At 38.5% G+C, this 22449-nt stretch overlaps 1 protein-coding gene and 1 long non-coding RNA gene across 2 annotated transcripts in view; one reads left to right on the top strand and one right to left on the bottom strand.

The window, feature by feature from the left end:
- The window catches only part of LOC146457913 (fibroblast growth factor receptor 4-like), a 201383-nt gene that overhangs the window by 42273 nt on the left and 136661 nt on the right, over positions 1–22449 (top strand). The window lies entirely within an intron of this gene.
- The window catches only part of LOC146457918 (uncharacterized), a 22179-nt gene continuing 8466 nt past the window's right edge, over positions 8737–22449 (bottom strand). The window contains exon 2 of the long non-coding RNA XR_014858361.1: positions 8737–8771. This is a non-coding gene — a long non-coding RNA (uncharacterized LOC146457918). The remainder of the gene's footprint in view (positions 8772–22449) is intronic.

Here is a 22449-nt window from a genome sequence, read left to right as displayed (position 1 = left end):
CGTGCAAGACACCGCGTTTGAGTTCCCATTTAACACCGCTTTCTCCGCCCAATCCAGACCACTCCTTTATCAGAAGACTGGAAAAAGTTGATGTGAACCGTTGTTTAACTGTATTAATTCTAGATTCTCCATTTGATGAAAAGATGATACTTCATGCTGCTTACATAACTGTAATCCTCCTGTTAATAATATTGGTTATTATTCTGAGTGTCATCGTTTGGAAAAGGCGCAGTCGTCCAGGTACGTTAATTAAGTATTGACTATGAAGTGGTCCTCTTGTGTGTGATCTACAGTCGTAGCCGTATTTCCTCTGACGTATCTCGTCTTCCTGGCTGGTATTTCAATGTTGGTTCGCAAGATTTGCTAAACACAGAGAGGGAGGAGGGTGCACGGGAAGAACATTATTTCTTGGTTGTGAAATATTAACAAGGGAGCTTGGTTTCCATTGTACATTGCATGATCTTTTACTCTTTCTAAGAAAAGGGAAGGACTCTCAAGCTAAAAAGAACACGAAAGGTCACCATGCTAGTTCAAATATGATAACCATCTATTTCTCATGGAAGATGAGCCCTGCTATTATCAAAATGCAGCCATTACAGGCGCGGATCCAGGATTTTGAAATGGGGGGGGGGGGGGGGGGTGAATTTTAGTAATAATGTAATAGAACCAAAACCTGGTTGAGGTGTTTGAGGTCTGTGCATCAGCATGATTGACTTTCGATGAATAATTAACATTTTCGAATTTTAGGCGAACGCGAATGCAAATTGAATTATTCTAGATTTGTAAATTCATTTGCGGATTTCTAAACCGGGACGACTGATTTCTTGTCGAAATAGTAAATAGCTTTTGGTGCCTTGTTGCATTCGAATTGTTGCTAGTCTTTATCAAGAACAATGAGAGTTTACCGTGTGTACATTGATTCCTAAAAAAATATGATGATGTGTGATGGTTCCCATTTTCTAATTTGCCCATTATTTAATTCCAGCTCATACCATGGTCTCAGCAGATGCAGGTATTGCAGAAGGTTGGGAAGGTTTGCTTTTGTTTTAGCTAACCATGTATGATATCGCCTTTAAAGGAGACAATAACTGTGCAACTGTGAAGTTTTCCGGTCTCAGACCTAAGGCGATGGTGTTTGCCATAATTAAGTCTTCAGGTATCCATACAAAGCTAACTCAGAGATTTTTCATGGCACTTTTCCAGAAACTGCACCACGGTCAATCCTTCAGGTAGAAGGGTAAGTGTTCTGCATTACATATGACATTCAAGCGTTAACCGTTAGCCGTAAAAAGACCAAACAATTTAGTCGTTAGACGTAAAAATGGAAAATTAGTCGTAAGAAAAGGTAATCGTAAAAAAATTCCTATCCACAATGTGCATTTTAAAGATTGTCAAGATCGCTTCTTAGACTTTTTGTGTCTTGTCCAGTGGCTGGTGTTCCCTATTTCAGCCTGTTACTTATCATCCGGGAAAGGTCCATAAGGACCTACAGACCTTAAAAATGTGTTTTGCAACAATGGAACTAACTAATTTTGAACTTTTAAGACAATTGACTGTTCTTCCAGATGTCTGTACATGTTAACCGTAACGGAGAGAACTAAACTGTTAGCCATGGAAAAGCCAAAATATTAGCCTTCAATCGTAAATGCCTCCTTCCCACTTAGACCCCTCTTCCATGCAACCGTAGCATATCATATGTAAACTTCAGATGGAGAATGTAATGAAGAAGGGCTCCACCCAAATCATCGTATCTCTACGATGTAGGTAGTTCTCTAGTGTAAACTGATATCTACATGAACTAGAAAATTAAAATTCGCGATCAAACGGAAAAAGGTTTATTTGCCCAAAAGCAAACCGATCTCAAAAAAGTGACCAAATAACCTATGATCTCAACAGGAATGGAACAATAGAATCCCACGACAATATAGGAATGGTATGTAATTGTTCAAATGTAAAATCTATTTCTGAGGAGAACCGCAAAGCTAATAGCTGCAAAAATTAATATTCTAACATAATTAAGATACAATGACTAATTCTGCTTCGAGAAAACTTTTAAAGCCGACTATTTGGAACCAAAGGCTGAACTATTAATTATTAGTATTTATCTAAAAAAATTGAAGTAAAATTGTTTTCTTAGAATTCATAAGTTAAGGATAATTAACAGCGGCTTTTCTGATCCTTCAAATCTCCACTGAACACATCTTGTACCACAGCCTTTTGATGACTAGTAAAGGTAAAACACCAATTCTCAATCTCATTACATTTATTGCCTTGGATTATGTTTATTTAGTTAACCATTCAGTAATAAAATTTGCCAAATTGTTAAATATTTTAGTGATAAATTGATTTTATTTTTGCCACTGTTTGTCCTTAGAGTAGCATAGCGGTGCCAACAGAGCAAGGGCAGTCCGTTATGTACGAGCATCCGGATGTTGGAGTCTATATGCCATTAAATCCCTCGACGATGAGCTGGGAAACAAATCGGCAACAAGTTAAAATTGACAAAATCATTGGCAAAGGAACCTTTTCTGTAGTTGCCAAGGCAATAGTGTTTAATATACGTGGTATCGAAAACAGCCCTACAGTAGCGGTGAAAATGTTGAAAGGTGAGTTCGATTTTCATTTTCTCTTAATGGCTCAGCTTAACGTTTGTGAGCTGTTAAACACGATCTAACATTGTTACTTCCAACGACAATTTTAAATTGAAATGAGTTTACAAGTGGAAACAAAAATTTGTCGTCCACCAGTATTCAATTAATGAGAACTTTAATCCTGCATTGTTATACCAATCATAATGTTGGCCGCAATTATGGAAATGTTAGTGTCCCAGCCATTAAACCATTTTAAGTTTTTTTGGTAAATGACAATCTTCATTGCTTTATTCTCTGCAGAAAATGCTCCAGCATCAGACAGAAAGGATTTGCTTTCAGAGCTTGACTTGTTGAAAAAGCTTAAACCTCACCCTCACGTGATTAAGCTGATTGGATGCGTTACCGAGAGCGGTAATAACAATAACTTCTTCACATAAACAACATCTACATTTCATTCTAGCGCATACAGCATATACCAAACCGGTATATGGTGGTGTTTGTGCGCTAATCCAACGAAGGATAGTATTTTAATTACTATTTACCTCCCCGCAATGTCCAGGACTTCGTGTGAACTTTTTTGCCAACTAAGTCAGAAATAACGAGACTACTTTGGGCTGACTATCTCCTGGTTTTCTATAACCTAAGACAATTCCTGGCACTCGATGTCGGTGAATATTCTTGTATATTTACCTCGCCCGGTATCCACCACTACCCTCCAATCATTACCCATGCTATACCATCGTGAAACAAACGATTAATTTGTATCTATCATTTCAAACTACGATGTCTTTTATGGCATTAATCCACCTCTAATTTGATGAATCATGACGATATCAAAGTATCAGGGTTAACTTGAGTTATTCCCACATGGGCTTATATTCAGATTCTCGCTTAGGTTCATATTAATATGACCGCCTTTGTCTTGCTTTCTAGACCCTCTATTGGTCCTTATTGAGTATGTACCATTTGGTGACCTGCTGGGATACTTGAGGAAGAGCCGAGGACTGAACGACACATACTACAAAGACCCGGATGTCAAACCGCAGACCAGTCTAACTGCGGAACAGTTAATAAGGTTTGCTTGGCAGGTTTCTGATGGGATGTGCTATTTGTCTTCAAAAAAGGTATGCTACTTCGTACTCTATACTCCGACTGTTTTCAAGCAACATGAATAACATCTTAAGGCTGGTTTACACGTACGAGGCAAGCATAAGCATAAGCTCAAGTTTGTTTGCACGGGCGATAAGCATAAAAATAAGGCGACATACGCAGCTGCAGTGAATTAAAATTTTGGCGTCAAACTTTTGAAAACTCACTCTCTGGCAGGACAAGACATTCTGATATCGCTGTCATTGAATCTAATGGTACTGTCCAAATAACAGACAGGAGTACAATGTACACGAGTTTCCCAGACCTTTGCACTTGCCTTTAGGATCTTTCTGTCTGGCTGGCTGGCTGGCTGGCTGGCTGGCTATAGTTCACCACTGCACTTTTTTTAACACCTAACTAAAAGCTACAGAAGAATTGGGAGAATTTTCTACATTGTGTATGTCGATATTAAACACTTGATAATATCCCCATAGCGTTCTATTGAGCATCCCGTGGGGAAGAGGTCTACATGGAACGTACATCAGTGCTCCATTTTAGTAGTTGCAATAAAGAAAAAAGATTTTTCTTTTAGATAATCCATCGAGACTTGGCTGCAAGAAATGTTCTTGTTGGTGAAGGAGAGAAGTGTAAGGTGACAGATTTCGGGATGGCAAGGAATGTACAACAGGATGATATTTACTCCAGAAAAACTAGTGTGAGTATTTACAAATTTTTAAATAATTGGTTTCTGCTCAACAAACAAGAGTCACTTCTAAGTCCGAATTGATCGTGACTGATAAGATTCTCATATTTGTGTCTCTTATTTTCTGTATTACGTGTGTCAATCCCACACCTTGTTTGCATTTTTTCTGTTTTGCGGGTCTAAATAGTCTTGTGTTTTAAGTTCAAAATATCAATAACTATTGTTGTAATAAGTAAATAGAAAGCCAGCGATCGCAGACGAAGCAACAGCCGGAAATATTTTTGCGTTCACAGGCTAATAAATAGACCGATTTGATGTAGACACACGGTATGCTAGGAAGCAGAATAAAATACACCATTATCTCCAAAAATTAATAAAATGTAATAAATTATGTTGTTATATATATTTATATTCTCGGTGTTGGCATATCAAAAGTCAACCAAAAACATTTGCAAGTTCTTTTGAGTGGGGATTGGTCTATTGATGCCAATCAGAAAGGCATGACCTTTTTGTGCATTTTTCAAGCTGTGGCTTCCCTCATCGTGAGACTTTCCTAGTGGAAAAGAACAGTACCGAATATTTAGCGTCTTTACAATCAAATATGTAAGATTATAGCTTAATTTTCGCCATTGATATGGTCCTTTTCTTTCCAAGGGTCGTCTTCCTGTGAAATGGACTGCTTATGAAGCCTTGATGTATGGAACATATACAACACAGAGTGACATGTGAGTAATTTCTTGAATGGATTTTTTTGAAGGACTGAGTGAAACCCAAAATACTGACCGCAATCACTTCACCGACACATTGATTCATTCTGCAGTACCCATGAAATGATAAACAAAGTTTGCACAGATTTTCGTCCTCCTGAAGTATAAAACTTTAAACGTTCAATACTATACCCACTGTTCATATAGTTCAGTCTGTCTCCCTGTGTTTGCACGCTGTTCACTTGTCTCTACCAGTCCCTTTATCTTATTTGTTTTGCATGTTAAAGGCAGGGGATGACTCGAAAACCGCAAGGTTCATTTATCCCGCTGACTCGACTTTTTACACATATCTCATCCCTAATATGTTGTAATTTATTGTAATTTGCAGTAGTTTTTTGTGTATTAAGTGTCAAGAGAATAATTTGTCATAAGTCTAATAAATCCACTTGTTGTTGTTGTTCCTATAAATCCTATACATTCTGAGCAATTCCATTGTAACTACAGAATGGTAAGAAGTTCTTTTCCTTTTTACTTATTTTAGCTGGAGTTACGGTGTCCTACTCTACGAGATTCTTACTGTGGGTATGTTGAGTTACAAAATGATTAACGATCTAAACAGATCCGGAAAGGAAAGATAAATTAACGTACACTGTTATACTAGTATGGAATTCATTGCTTATCTCTAAAAAATCATATAATGTCTTCTAGGTGGATCACCATTTCCTGACATCAACGCTCGAGAAATTCCTGGGATGCTTCAAAGGGGATACAGAATGCCAAAACCAAGACACGTTGATGAGAAACTGTAAGCTAGTTTTCCACTGTTTTTGGTTTAGTTTTTATCTGACTACATCTGATGACATTTTTTTTACATTTTAAGAAAATGCCATTAACGTTCCAGACTCTTTTAGAAATTTAGCTAAAAGCAATTTCATGTAGTAGGTCGATACGTTTTTAACTTATTTTCAGTCTATTGGTTTTGGTTACTTTTCGTTCAATTTCGGTGGCTTTCTGAAGTTTGGCGAAAACCACAAATCCAAGATGACGTATACAGATGGCCCCCATTTGGACATCATGATGTATTAACCGCTTCATATATGACGTCACATTTCTCGGAAGGGAAACATCTTTGAACGGGCTATTTATCGAAAAGTGCCATTGTCATTTTATTGTCAATAACTAATAACAGATAACTATACGTAAACTATAGTTACTGGCAACTTTATAGTTACTGTAAAGTTACTGTGTAGGATCTCAGTAACATATGACAGCGCCACCAAGGCTTCTGCCCTTCCGCTACAATATTTTCTTTCCGGAAATTTTGTGATTTTTTTTTTTTTTTTTTTGTTTTTGATTGGGAATCAGATACAGGATCATGCTGAAATGCTGGGAGGAAAACCCAACTGATCGACCCACGTTTCGCGAACTGAACGTTACGATGAAAGAAATCGAAGGCAACCATCCGGTAAGGAAATTAAATAAAGTAACCCAGTTCCAGTAAATGTGAAAATTCACTTCGAAGGAAGCTTTGGAGTATCTTTTTTGAGCGTTGGGAAAAGACCACTCTGCTCGCCTTCAAGTGGACAAATGTCCTTTTTGGACAACCGAATAGACATTGAAGCGATATGTTGAATATTCCCTAAGAAATTAGTTTTCTTTGTAACGTCATATACATTCCCAAAATGAATTTACATTCTGTGAAAAACCGTGACGCTGTTAACGTTCATTTTTCAAAAACTGTCTGACAAATAACTCTCACATTTTCGGATTGCTATGTTTTCCAGCCTTTTCACTGATAAGGTGCATCTAATTATATCCTTTGCCGGGCTGAAAATGAGGTTAAACACTTGCTAAGCACGCCAGTAAAGTTCATTTTTCAAAAACTGTCTGACAAATAACTCTCACATTTTCGGATTGCTAAGTTTTCCAGCCCTTTCACTGATAAGGGGCATCTAATTTTATCCTTTGCCGGGGCTGAAAATGAGGTTAAACACTTGCTAAGTACGCCAGTAAAGTTCCGTACAGTATGGCAGTTAGTACATATCAACATCTATCAATCAACGTGGCTATATTTCTGATATCAGTCCTATATTTTCTCGATAAGGAGGTTAGTTTCTAAAGAAACTGTGGTGCTGCGCCAGTGGGGAGTGGAAGTGACGAATGTTTGGTTTTATCAACAAAGTTGATAACGTGATTAAATCTCTTTACGGTGGCCAAATTTCCCTTATCAACTTTGTTGATAACATCAAACATTCTTCTATATTTTTTTCGACCTTGCTGCGGTTTCTCTAGATATTTTTTCTCCCTGGTCAGTCTCTCAGCCCCTATCTATCTTCCTTTTGCTGTTGGAAGCGCCTGCCAGTGTACCATTCTCACCGCTTTTACTCAATGTGCAAGGGAGGCCAAATGAAACATTATTCTTGTATCGTTTATACGACTGACTTTACTGTAGAAGCAATTTCTATTTTTGTTTAGTAATGATAAAAGGCAAGGTTAATGCATAAGGTGCTTTTCCCTTGCAGACATATGTCAACCTCAGCGAGTACGACAACAGTCTGTACGCCAATGTCAGTGATTTGAATGTTTAGCTGAGAAGTTGATGAATCAGAGATCTGTGCAACCGAATATCTGTTTAATTCTATTAATCAAGTTTGTACAACTGGGGTTGTAATAGTTGTTGTAATATACACCCATCACAGGGTATTGTAGCGTCAGCAATCCGATTGATTCGGTACTCGAGATGTATGACACGATATACCATTGTTACCTTCGTTGGAATTAGCCCGCCTTTTCCAGATATTTAAAGGCAACGTATAATTTCCTTTATTTCATCTCGCAGTTATCAAGCCGCACATGTCTCGTTTTTAACCCCTTCGTTTTCAAGAATGCATGGTTGCTTAATGCTCAAACTTGTTTTCTTTTTAGTGATATTGAAGTTATAAATCAAAGTTTCCTTTCGGCAATTTTCAAGTGTTTGCAAATGGGTTTGACTTCCGAAAATTTTCGATGAGTGTGCTATTATGAAACGTCCCAAAAATCCTGTTATACTAGTCTTGTTCTTAACTAATGTCGGTTAGTGACTCAGCTTTACCGTACTCGCATGCCAAATTTCAACTCATTCTCACGTATCAAGATGCCTTGCGCCTTCTGGGCAAGGTCGCATGCTCATCTCTAGTTGTTCCAAAGAGAAAATGTGTCATATGAAAATTTCCACAGCGTGACTGAGCCACAGCTCGGCGTGTCCGGTTTTTGAACTTAAGTGTTCGTTTATAGATGTAAAATGACGTCAGAACGCGCGCGCTTTGTCAACGGAAATTAAAGCTAATTCTGCTCGTACTTTTTCCATGTTATTGTAAAAACCAATCGACGGCAGTTTTCTATGGTCTATAACATTTTATATAATAAACAGAATTTTACGAAGATTTTGGTTGGTTCTCACTCATGATCTATAGTACAACAGACGCATAGATGAAATCACTATTAAGGTTACTGCCATGTTTCGCGAGTGCCTTTAGGGAAATCTAGCTTTTTATTTTTATTATATAAAACAAATAGATTTTACGTTCCCGTGTATCTGTTCAGCAATAGATAACAGAAGACATCAAATTGTGGTAAGAAGATCAGTGACACTCTGCTGAGCCTCGTGTCTTACCACATTTTGACGTCATCTGGGATCTATTACTGAAAAGACGCACGGCTACATGAAATCTATTTGTTTTATTGGTTATAGTGACGTCATCTCTGCGTTTGTCCTCCAATAAATCATAAGTAAGAACCAATCAAAATGTACGAAAAATTCAGCTTACTATATAAAAAAATTATAGACCATAGAAAACTGCCGAGGAAAAAAAAAATGAGGAAAACCGCAAACCTAATAGCTTCCAACGATTTTATGCTTAGTGACTCAAATTTCTGCAAGGCTGATCGGACTGTGCTTAACACGACAGCGAAATGATAGAGACCAAACTGACAATCAACAGAATGCGGAAACCGTGGACAGCTGTTCCGAGCTGGTTGGCTCTCGTCTGCACGGTGTAGCACAGCAAAAAGTAGAATAACCAACAAAAGTCGAGTGGTATACCAAATGCACGTGGTAGTGATTTCGGATGGGCCCAAATTCAGACATCCTTCCACGTCATATCGCGTGACTACGAACAATGAACAAAAGAACTGAAATATCATGTCGCTGTCGCAATAAGTTAAATGAGAAAAGCAAAAGTTTCCTTCACAGGTACATGGCCAAACGAATTTCAAAAAAAGTACAGCATATCGGATGATAATAATAATAATAATAATAATAACAATAATAATAATAATAATAATAATAATAATAATAATAATAATAATAATGATGATGATGATGATGATGATGATGATAATAATAATAATAATAATAATAATAATAATAATAATAATACTAACAATAATAATAATACTAACAATAATACTTAATACTTGCAACGCGAGTTTTAACATGACGTGATGATCGAATGCGCAAAATAATGAACAAAACCGATAAACACTATAACATATACAAAAAAGATCTCCGGTCCAAAATATAAAAGTAAACAATAAGCAAGGGACCGTAAACGAAAATGCTACAAGTATATGCAGGATCTGTAAAAGATCTTTCCCCAGACCTTGCAAAATAAATTATCAGTAACTTTTGTGTTATGTAATAGACCATTTCCGAGTTGCTTTGAACCTCATTATGAAAGCGAGGCTAAGTGCTAAGTTTTTGTTATGAAAATAAGTTTTAATTCATATACAAACAATACTTTCATATAAAAGGTTTTGCACCTAGCCTCGCTTTTATAATGAGGTTCCCAGCAACTCGGAAATGGCCTATTGCCTCGTAACTGAAACATGTAAAGTACAGTGTGTTTAATTGTTAATAAAGCATTTAATAATAAAAAAGAAGAAAAAATCTCATCACAGTTTTTCTTTATTGAATTTATTGTCTCTCGCTGATTCTTAAGTAAAATGCAGTTTTGTTCCTTAATTGAGGAATTATCCATATAAAATGACTTTTTTTTCTACGACTGAGAGCACAAGCCTAATCTTATGATGGTCCGCTTAATTCTGTCTTGCACGCGGAATTTCTTTTTTTAAGTTGGTATTAAGGACTTCACGGGGCTGTCCATCTGGCCCTAGTTGTTTAAAGGCCGGATACATTTATCCGCTGGACAAGACACTATTAAGGGTCTAAAATATACTTCACGTTAAACGTTGTCCAAGGTTTTCGTACACTTTCAAACTTAACTGCGATTGGAGTGTGCATATTCGGTTGTACAAGAGGAAATAATGAAATTTTGCACAGATTGAAACTGTCGGATACGATGGTCCTCTTGTGTCTTGCACGCGGAATTTCTTTTTTTAAGTTGGTATTAAGGACTTCACAGCGCTGTTCATGTGGCCCTAGTTGTTCAAAGGCCAGATAACTTTATCCGCTGGATAAGACACTATACAAGGTCTAAAATATACTTCACGTTAAACGTTGTCCAAGGTTTTTGTACACTTTCAAACTTAACTGTGGTTGGAGTGTGCCAGGAGCTATCGGCTCCTGAGTGTGCATATTCGATTGTACAAGAGGAAATACTGAAATTTTGCACAGATTGAAACTGTCGGATAGTGACTTATCCACAGGATAAAGTTATCTGGCTTTTGAACAACTGGAGCCTGGTGTTTTAGTGGGCTACATACAGTCAACTACGTTCCAAACTTCCAAAGGGTGTTCCGACTAGCGTGTTGTCAATTGGCATCTCGGCTGGGCGGCGGAACAGTCAGTTTTTTCTTTGTGTAAATTGAATTAGGGAAGACCTAAAAAATACTGGTCTAGAAGAAATCTTCTCCAGCTTTTTCCGCCCATTGCGGTATGCGTTTTAAAGGTATTCAAAAATGCTTGATTCCATTAACGTTCAGTTTGTCTCCAACACCTAAACGAAGGCGCTATTCAATTAAAATTGAAAGAGTCATGAGTAAAATTTCTCGAAAGAAAGCTTTGGAAAAATTGATTTAGCAGAAGCTCTTCGTACGTGACATACGAGTCATTCAAAGTAACCCGCTTAACATGCTGATTGTTCGCAACGAAACCTGGAGCTAAGCCGACTTCCCTCCCCTCCCCTGATCCCCTATTGTATATTGCCGGTAGCCCAATCAGGTCATTGCAGGAGGCCATTACTCCTGATCATTGAAATCGCATCATACAATGATTCAGTTTTTAATAATCACAGCCCTTATTCTTTTTACGCATCATGTATGTCATCATTTCATTTTACTCTTCATCCACGGCCGAAGTAACCGTGCCGTGTTTCCGTTATCATACACAGCCATTCAAGTGAAGCTTGTCAGGGGCAAGCATTGGTTCATTTCGTTGCAATCTGATATCAGTGTTCGGAAAGACTGATATCACACGACTTAGAATTTTAGCGTTTTAGGTCTTTTAGCGTACGTTACCCAAACTTTCGAAACGCTAAGAACGTAATACCCTTTTATTTTCGGACTGGCAAATACTGAAAAGGCAAGCTTGTATTTCAGTAAAACAACAACAGCTAGTAATTTTAAATTCGGAAGAAAGATTTAGTTCCCAAAAATTTTCGTCAATTTAAATTTTGTGGTAAAGAATTCAGGCAGATCAAACTGTATCAGCTCACCCGAATGCATCTGCCGTGCTGCCCCCGCGTAAGTATCGTCATGCATACCTAATGAGGCTTATAAGCAAAATCGCTACCCCCGGCTGGTTTCAACCAAACTGGAATGTTGCCCAGGATTAAGGAAATACTAGATGTTTTATTTAATCCGTCGCTGATCCTGTTTTTGGTAAAACGGGCATTGCGAACATTGGGGTCGCCCCTCGGTCGCCCCTGAAAACCGACTGGAACGGCGGAATAATCGATCCCAGTCTTTCACAGCGTGAATGTATCGCAAGAGGGCTAGGATGCAAATGATGTTCCCTGTCGCTTGGCGTCCTCCCTCGGGTGATATCCAGGCGGAGTGCGTCACGACCCACAAAGGTGCTGAATAGAAATATGGAAATGGCTCATTTGCCTCTGGTCGCGATCGAGTAAACACCTCCCGAACGTAAGACTTAGGTCGACTGAAACTGGGCATTCAAACTTTGCTTCCTTTTCCAAAAACTATCACTAAAGACAGCAATGAATTTGGCAAATTTTAACGGTCTAGTGGCAGCCTTAGATGCTTCTTGTTGGATACACAAGGCGATTTCGTTGAGTTATTCTTGGTTGGGAGAGAATAAAAGGCGAGAATTTTTTATGTTTATTCCAATACTAGTATTTTGTGCCGTATACGCGTCACGTCTGCTTACACACGCTTTTTTATATATACAATTAGACCGCAATGCGGTCGAGCGCTCTCTTTCTCCTAACTTCTGCGGCATGCGATGGATTTATAAGCGAGTGGGGAGGCCGCGAGCCGCGAGTCACATTTTTGTAATTTGCATAATTTTACTGTCACTTTGCGCGCGTGATGTAAGGAAGAAGTACGACTGTTCCCAGTGTTTTTTTCATTGCTTTTGCTCATTTTTAGTTTGCTTTTTTTATCTTAGGGTGAAAGAGATCTACATTTCCTTCCTGGATTTGTTGGAGAGAACAAGCATTCGCCCGTTGGCTTTTTCCGGTCGGTTTCCCGGGAGTTTAGCTACTTTGTTTACACGATCTCTTTATTGATTCTTTTTTAGTTCAACGGCTTCCAACGGAAAAACCATAAGGGGTAGACCCAGACAATTCTGAAGTAGAAAGGATAAGCTAGCTTAACATACAAAAGTATTGGCCAAACCCAGCAAGAGTAAGAAGCTTTAGCCTCAAGAAATGCAGTAAATCAACGTCCAAAACAACATGGCGGCAGGCGCGAGTTCGTCGCCTTTGAAATGGCTACAAAAGCGAACAAATGCTTCAACTTAAAAAGTAACCTAATTGGCATTAAGCCAATTTGTTCCTCTAACTTTAGACGACTTTCAAGTGGTTAAAATGTCACAGACTTCGTTAATGACGAAATTTTCGACTGGCTGAACTCTCCAGGCTGTTGTCTTGGGCGCGAAGACTACTGATCAAATGACGCATTCTGATTGGTCGAATTTCGTGACGCACACCGTCTGGGTGATATCATTCAGCAAATATAACGAACATTCCTCGTTCGTTAACGTTCCTCAGTTGAATTTGACGTTCAAGAGAAGTCTTATATCACTTCCAGTTCTTCAAACAAGATGGATGCATCTTTTGGCAGTATTGTGCGGTTGTTTGCAGCGATCGCTCTCATTTTCGCGTCACTGAAACGATCTGGTAAACAATCGAGAACTTTGTTGAATTTTAAATGACGAAAAGCTTTTCTTACTCTTTAACTGTAAGTTTATGTAGCTCTTTAGTGTGGAGAAAGCCTAGCGATGTTATTATTCTCTATTTCAGAGGCTTTGACTTGGACTCAAGAGCCCGTCAAACCAACCAAGATAGTAGAAGATGGAGTAAACAACAAGAATGTGAGACTCGTGTGGACGTTTCAAGTTGACGCTAGCGAAAATATTATCCGGTTGGAGTTTTTTAGAGAGGAGGTAGACGGACGAAACAGAGATTTGATTGCGCAGAGATCTCTCAACACTGCGTTCGTACTCGCGAATAATTTTGTTGTTTACTGTCGAGCGGAGCTTCCCTCTCAGCTACTGATATTCAGCGTGGACAACGTTAAGGAATACAAATTCACTCTTGAAGTCCTTCTCAGTAATGGTAGTTCCATTGATAGAGCGGTGAGCTCTGTAGTTGTTGAAGTATTTGGTAAGTGAAGATTGAGCTTATTACTATTATTTCCAATTGAAATTGAGCTTACTTTTTTTACTTGGAGTTCGATGCTTGCTGTAAGCTTGTTACCGGGGATGCCCGCAGGGCAGGCCGTGTCAAGGTTTCGCTCGAGTAGCGTCTTTTTTTTTTCTTTGTTTTTTGTTTTGTTTTGTTTTTCTTTTTCCTTCGTCGTAGCTTCAAATCTGCACATTAATTTATTCATTAACCTCCGCTCTCTCCAAGAAAGGATCTATTATTCTGATTGTCTTCAACAAAACCGGCCCAATCAAAATCCATTATCGAAACGTATATCACGAGGGAGGGGCCCCACTCATCCCTACTTGTTTGACGTCAATGCAAATCATCATTTGAAAGGTTGTTTTTCAATGACTTCAATGGGGCCACATGTATGAATTTAAGACTCTGATCTGCCGTTTTTAGAAAGAAAACAAACCTTTTTCAAGCGGTTAATCGAAATAATAACTTCTAAGAAGTACTCGACAGTTCAAACGGTGGGAATTAGAGAGTTCACAGCGAAGAAATTACGCTTTGACAAACAGATCAAATAATTCAATGCGATGAAAACCAGACAAGGGGTCACAATTCAGTGATTACCGAGGCGTGATGCGGCAGACTTTGTCGAACTGATGCTTAAGGGCTACTGGTAATCGAGGGATGTAGCTGTGCCAGAAAGCGTCCGGTCGTGTTTTGAACTTTCTGTACATTTGTCTGTAAACCGAAACAGCCGTGAACTGCTACTAAAAATAGTTCGCGGGAAAAAAAAATACAGGGAAATATATGAAAAGTTCAAAACACGACTGGAAGCTTTCTGGCACAGCTACATCCCTCCAATTTTTTTTCTTAAAATCCTTTTCCTAAATGCCAAAAGTTTTAAATTCATGAAGTTTTCAGAAGCGATGTTTTATGAAAATTAGTTGACATCGGATTTCCATACAAACACTAAAACTTCAAGCCTGTTTTCCTAAGTCGTCAAAATGGCGTCGAAAACCGTGATAAGGCCTATTAAAGCTTTGGAGTATTAATTGCTAACAGGTTGATTAAATTAATGTCTTGCTAATAAATCAGCCCATATTTTTTTTGGTTCTGTTTTGAATTATTTTTCCTTCGTTTCAAACTTCTAACGTCGATTTGATTCAGTTGCAACTCTTTCAACCGTAACCTCATGAGGTAGTTGATTGTACATATATTATTTTTGATGTGACGTGATGACACGCATGCAATTTCTCACGGGCGCCCTTTTGGTTCAGCAACTTTCGCTTCTTGTGGTATTTTAATTTCGGCACGACATTCAATTAATTGTTGGAAAAGAAAGAATACTTCCTCAATTGAGCTGATGTTTTTTGCATCTTATCATATCATGAGGGCAATGAATGCGCCATTTTCCTGCGATCCTAACATCCCACAGAAGTGGCTATAAAACACAAACTGCCACATTTTCTGTGGAATGGAATTGAATTAGACGCTCTAAATTTCCCCAAAACAATTCTTCAACTGAAGGGAATCATAAGATTTGAAACCGCGGTCTTGCTTATAACCTTACATTGCTTGCTGAAACCAATAACGGAGGACAATTTCGATGATCTTTCGGGATCACAAACTGGCACACGTTCCTTGAACACAGTCCAACTGGATTATCAAAACGGTAAAATTTCTTTTTTTCTCTTTTTCTTTTTTTCTCCTTTTTTGCCTTTGAAAGCCAACCACTCCAGAAGGCTTCAAACAATTTTCAAAATTTAAACTCCAAAATACCAAAATTACAAAATGTGTCAAAGGTTAGGGACCATGGCCACAAAATATTCAAGGACTCAGTTTAATCTCACGGAGGGAAACGGCTAAAAAACCTAGGCAGCGTAGAATCCGGTAAAAATGCAAAATAAACGAGGTTACTTATTAACCCTTTCACCGCTAAAGGCGACTAATGTCGCCGTTTTAGAGGCTACCACTTTCAAGATTGCCCACGTTCTCAAATCCAGAAATCTGGTTATTATGGTCTACTAATAGTGTTAATTAGTAAGTGTTTTAGGCTTTAAGAGCAAATAAACTGAGTTTATCATCCGTTTGCTGTTCCATATCAACATTTATTTTCAAGCAAAACCAAAAATGCCCGTTTTCTGCGGCATCGACAAAGCTGAAAAACACACATCTTTGCTTCCAATTTTTTAACTCACAATCTCATTTTAAAACCAAAATTCCTTCATGACAGCAAACCTTAATCTCATGACTAAGCATTTATCTCCAATTTTGCCTCTCACGCGTACAGCTGTTCGAACATCAGCCATTTGATTCGAGCCATTTTTCAAAGCCTGTAATTTCTCCTTTGCCGTCCGAGTTGCATTCTGGGTAATCTCGATACAACGACGAAATGTCGAGCCACCCGGTCCTGCTGCCAAAATATCGCACACATCGTTTTCTTTGCAAGTCAAATCTCCCCCAAATTGCCTAGGTAGGTCCGAAAATCCACCCACAGAACGGCCAGAGAGACAACTTCACTCGTGAGCCACCATGACTCGATACGAACACTTTTGGCGTCCCAGTCCCTCTGAAATCATCTCTCACCTCTGGATTCTTTCAGAGAATTGCCTCTACTCTCCATTCCAGCTTTATGATGCCAGCCTGGGAGCTTCTGCAGTGCAAAATGGCCCGAAAGTACACTTATAAACCGACAACTTACCGATTAGAATGTGTTTGTGCTCGCGAGCAAAACAACAACGGCTCAAATAGGTGACGTCACAAAAAAACTTGAGTCCTCGTTATTGCAGAGCAGCGAACATTTCAAAGGAGATCTTCATATAGGACAACTAAATCCGTTTTGGTCATCTACATCGAGATAATTGTCCAGAGAGACCAAGAAATTTGGCAGTGAAAGGGTTAAGTCTTTATGGCTTCCTCGTAAAGTACGATTTATATTTCGATTCCTGGGCCAACAAAAGATGATGCGAACAATGTTGTATACCTTTCAGGTCACATTTCATTCCCGCATGGCGTCCACGAATCCTTGTAGCATAGTTCAATGCGAGTATTACGTTACTGTTACCACTATTCACTTCAATCTGTATTGGCTCACAGTAGCCTTTGATTCTACCACACTTTAAATACTTCTCCAAAACGTGGCACTTCTGTAATAAGAAGTCAGCTGACAAGTTAGAAATGGTCAACAAACGTGCGCTCCGTTTTGTTCTTAGAGATAAGTCCGCGCCTTATGAGGAACTCTGAAGGCGTATCCCTCTCTCAAGTCTTCGTGAACAGCGATTAGTGAGGGTTGTTGGCCTGGAACGAGGGGATATGTGATATATTCCCCTAGTGGCGTGCCCGACAGCGTAGCCCTCGGGCACGCCACGAGGGGAATATATCAGATATTCCCGAGGGACAGGTCAATAACATGCTTATTTTTTCTGTTGGTGAGGTTTCCTTAATAGAAATAAAGACCTTGAATAATTAAATGCTTATTTTATACCAGGTCGAAGTCTAATACATAACATTTTTTTATGGCAGTAGTAGGCAGTGAGATTTCGGCTGTGAAGATGTTTTTCTCAACTGTTTTCTGAACTTTGGATTATTCACACAACAATATGTATAAACAATTGCTTTTGTCTGCTGGTATGCGTGGTAAACATGTTTGCCACTCTTGCATAATCACTGGATTCAGTACACTACACGTGGTTGAGCGGCTGTTGTTAAATTTTGGAAATAGTGTGCAGTCAGCTATCGTTCCGTGTGGAAACAACGATAATATAAGCGATTGTGAAGCTGAAGTCTTTCTAACCGAAAACTTCTTATACTGTCTTTGCTGAACGGATTAGTGACCGTATTCCTGCAAATGTAAAGAAAGCTACCAGTGACACAGTACGAGTATGGAATGAGTGGTCGGATGAAAGAACCTACAGTAGTAGTAGTAGTAGTAGTAGTAGTAGTAGTAGTAGTAGTAGTAGTAGTAGTAGTAGTAGTAGTAGTAGTAGTAGTAGTAGTAGTAGTAGTAGTAGTAGTAGTAGTAGTAGTAGTAGTAGTAGTAGTGGTAGTGGTAGTGGTAGTGGTAGTGGTAGTGGTAGTGGTAGTGGTAGTGGTAGTGGTAGTGGTAGTGGTAGTGGTAGTGGTAGTAGTAGTAGTAGTAGTAGTAGTAAAAGTTATGTTGTTCATTTTTTCTTTAATAGTAAACGATTAAGCACTCGTTGAAATTTTTGAGAACACTGAATAAGGGGAATAAGTCGAGCGGTATATGGCGAGGAGGGGGGGGGATATATATTCCCCCCTCCCCTCGTCATAATCCCCTCGTCCGTTGTTATCAGCTATTGTTTTCAGCCCTGCCCTCCCCTTTTACAACCAAAGCCGCGCCCAGCTTTTCAGACAGTTGGTAATTGACAGGGGCTATTGAATATATTCAACCGAAAAGAACAAAGGAAACAGAGCCAACCGAAAAATAAGCGAAAATATTGTCCACTGTTTTCAAGTTATTAGCCAGCGATGCAGGACCAACAAGCTTGTGTTATCTTATAACAGTAATGTGCACCGCTTATAACCTTAGGGGCACCACAATACTGGATCTTCCAAAAGTAAAATCAACAACTTTCGGCATAAAATCATGGAGATACGCGGCATCGAAATTGTGGAACGTTATACCGGACGAGTCTCGAAAGATACAAACATACGCTACTTTTAAAAATAATTTAAGAACATTAGATCTCACGGGACTCTGAATGCGATGTAGGATCTATCCTTGACTGATGTTTACTGCTCTTAATGATCAAATTTTTTGTACATTTTACTTAGTGACAACATTGTTAAATTCTTATATCTTAATATTAGCTAGTTCCTAACCTTAATTTACTCAAATTTATATGCCTTCAAAAAGCTCTTACAATTTTTATTTTTCGGTGGCGTACCTGTAAACTAGCTTTTTTAGCTAAGCGTACTGACCACATTAAATATATTGATTGATTGATTGAATGATTGATTGATGGATGGATGGATGGATGGATGGATGGATGGATTGATTGATTGATTGATTGATTGATTGATTGATTGATTGATTGATTTAAACAACAGGAACAAAAGAAACAACAATAAATTAGTGTTCATAAAACAGGATTTGATTATCGTTTATTTTCACTTTTAAATTTCCCGGGCGCCGCAAGGTTGGATTTCATGACGTAACAAAATTGCTCAATTGTTTCACACAAAAGAACTTCTGCTCACTGACAATAGCTACGCAACCGTATGTCATAAAAACTAAAATGGCGGCGCGCGGGAAATTTAAAAGCGAAAATAGAAAATAATCATATCTAATTTTAGGCACACTTGAATATTATTTCTACTTTTCACATTAAAATTTACCATTTCGACATTTCCAACAATTCAAAGTCAAATTTTGTTGTCAGAGAGGAGGTTCCCTTTAACTGACACCCTGACCTTGAAAGTTACCTTGAACAATCAACATGCATTAGCTTATTACAAGTGAGATAAACAGACACATCCAGAGCACGCACAACAAAAGCACTGTTAGGTCAAGTTTCAGCTTTGTACTGTCAGGAAAACAAAAATTAATGCTTATAATAAATAATTAATTCAGCAAAATGTTATACACTGTCGGTAGTATAATGCACTGTGTGAACTTTTGCGGGTCAGTAGTTATAAAATAATGTATCTTTTACATGTATTCATTTACTTGTCGTTGCCATTTTTAGTTATTTATATGTTTATTTTTTTGTTTTCATGTAAAAGCTTCAAAAAAAATTTTCAAAATGACTAGTGAAAGTAAAAATACCTGGAGCTTTATTTCGTTCTGCTGAATAATCTCTTTTTATTGTTCCTCGCGAAGCGAGGGCCGAAGGCCCGAGCGTAGCGAGGTTAATAAATTTGTCGGGCCGAGCCGGCCCGAGCGGAGCTAAGCCGCGCGAATTCGAGCGAAAAATATATTTGTATATATCTGAGCTGATTTTCAAAAAGGTGGCTACAGAAATTGAGCACATTTTGAGACTTTCTAAGCTGAAGGAATATGCTAGTCATTAACAATACTCCAGTTACGGTTCATCACAAGAAAGTAAGGTCAGGAAATACTATGAAAGAGAAAAGAGGGGCTTTTCTTTGGAATTAGACGTGAAATTGACACCTGAGTGAAATAAGACATGACCTGTGATCCGACTAAACAAGTGTGACACTTGGTAATTATTAACGGCGCCAACGCATCTTAAATCTCAACCAAAACCCGGTCTTTAAGCGCTCAAGACTAGCCTTCCACAAAAGAATCGGCTTAATCGGGGCAAGACAGCGTTTTAAATTGATTTTCCGTGTTAATTATAAGTTCAAGACGTAATGAGAATCACGCCGAACGAACATCTGGAAATTATTTATGACATTGAGTCCGGAAATCCGACCAAAATCGCACTTCTCGACTAATCGATCACTAGCCTAACAACGCTACAGTTATAACGGCGAAAAATAATAGAATAGCTTTTCAAACTCACGCTTCTTGAAGAGAAAATCCTTGCCCATTCTTGCTAGTGTTTTCCATATCAGCTTAAGACCCGGATGTTGAAATCAACATTTGAAAAGGGAAGGGTTAGCGCCCTTTTCCACCACAAAAATATACTAAGTCTTTGGCTGGGTGAAAAATTCGCAAAAATTTCACGTTGCCCGAATAGAACTCATCCCTAAGACCTACTTTTTAGAGCCAAAGACTGTCACCTCCTCAAGCAAAGCCCACAATATACAAGCCTTTAATAGTCCAAGCCCGAGTAACTGAAAATTCCGGTTTAGCTTAAAGAGGACTACTGGTGGCAAGCATATTAGACGAGGCAGGAACTGCACTCGTAAGACTTTTTCCCTCATTAGACTTAATGATGTCCTCAGGAAAACTTTGCTTCAGGAAGCCAAACGAAACGCTAGGTCTAATGACTTACTTCTGATCTCAGAGCGCGCGCCGAATTCAAAGCCAAATCGTTGCGCGGTTAGAAGACGTTTGAGAGAGAGTGGGGCTAGGTTAGCAAATCAGGGAGGGAGGGGGGGGGGGGTAGGAGAAAAATATTTCGGTTTTATAAATATTTGCTAATGACCATTGTAATTGTAATACTGATTAAGAAAAGGTAACAAAAACGTCAATTTCCGTAGCCACCTTCTGGAAAATTAGCTCAGATATGTGTATGTGTTTATATCTTTGAAGGTGTCCGCACTGTTGCCTGGCAACAGTGAAAAACAAAGTATGAATGATGTCAGACTGTCTGGCGTCGTCTGGAGCAAAATTAGCATACATCGGAAAAAATATGCGTGCATGATCAAATTTCAACTGCAATGCTCATCAATATTCACTGGATACAGAACTATCTCTCCAGAATCCTTTCCCTTTCTTTTAGAAATCTTTTTTGGGCAAGATTGCATTGAAGAAATTACACGTTTTGTGGCCGCGGTAAAATAAATTTCCGTGGGAAATAAATTCATACATACATACATACATACATACATACATACATACATACGTACATACTTTATTTATTCCAGAAGCAGACTATATATACAAATAAAACTAAGAAGAAAAGTACTTCTATAAATAAAAAGGAAGTTTGGAGGTTAGCCCTATGCGAAAACTCCCTCATCGAACACGACAGCGCTGCACGCCCGTTGTACATTACTTCGCGTCAGAAATAGATTTTCAACCGCAAACTAGCCTGTGGAACTACGAAAAGACCATGCTCATAAAAAAATTCCTATGTCCCTTTTAATCTCCGCATTTGATGCTACAATACGAGTAAAGAGGGCTTTCCACCCAGCCCCAGCTTCGCGAGGTTTTGCGAGTCACGTATTTCTAGTTACATTTATAATATTTACTGAATAATCTCTTTTTCTTGTTAATATTTACTGTTTTTAGTTCCTCCAAGAATAACTGTGCCACCAGCAAGGACTTCCCGGGTTGATGCCGGACAGAATTTGACACTGATGTGCAATGCTTCCGGTGACCCTAGACCAAACATTACCTGGACAAGAGAAAGTGCCACACAGGCTAATCAGTTAGTCAATGCTACTGGTTACAGGCTGTATCTTGTTAATGTACAGAAAGGGCATGTCGGATCATACAGATGTACTGCTAGTAATGGATATGGAACTGTCTCAAGTCTTTCCCTTGTTAACGTAAGATGTAAGTATTTACATATATTTTATATAAAGGAAGTTTCATTTAAATGTTGTAAAATTGGAGGTATTATTTAATAGTTGTGTACCACTTGTCTTGTGACAGGTCCAAGTAACCAGTGTAACTTGCTCACTGTTGGAATTACAATTTTGGGAATGGAACTTAAGGATGCTCTTCGCAACCCAGCATCTGTTGAGTTTGAACAGTTAGCGTCGAATGTGACTGCAGCAGTAAGTTAGAATCCATTATGTCTTGCACAACAGTTAAGACCATTAACTTTGTATGTTTGAAAACATGTACTGTACATTATTTCTTTCATATTCATGTACAAGTGTCAGTTTAATCCTTTAAAGGGTCACGCGCAGAGCACCCCGCCGTACCGCGAATACTACTTATGATAATAATGAGTATTATAAATTAGTAATAGAGTGTTTTC

This window comes from Pavona decussata, unplaced genomic scaffold (assembly GCF_977016875.1).
Source record: "Pavona decussata unplaced genomic scaffold, jaPavDecu1.1 SCAFFOLD_236, whole genome shotgun sequence".
NCBI lineage: Eukaryota > Metazoa > Cnidaria > Anthozoa > Scleractinia > Agariciidae > Pavona > Pavona decussata.
This window is presented reverse-complemented; position numbering and strand designations above follow the sequence as displayed.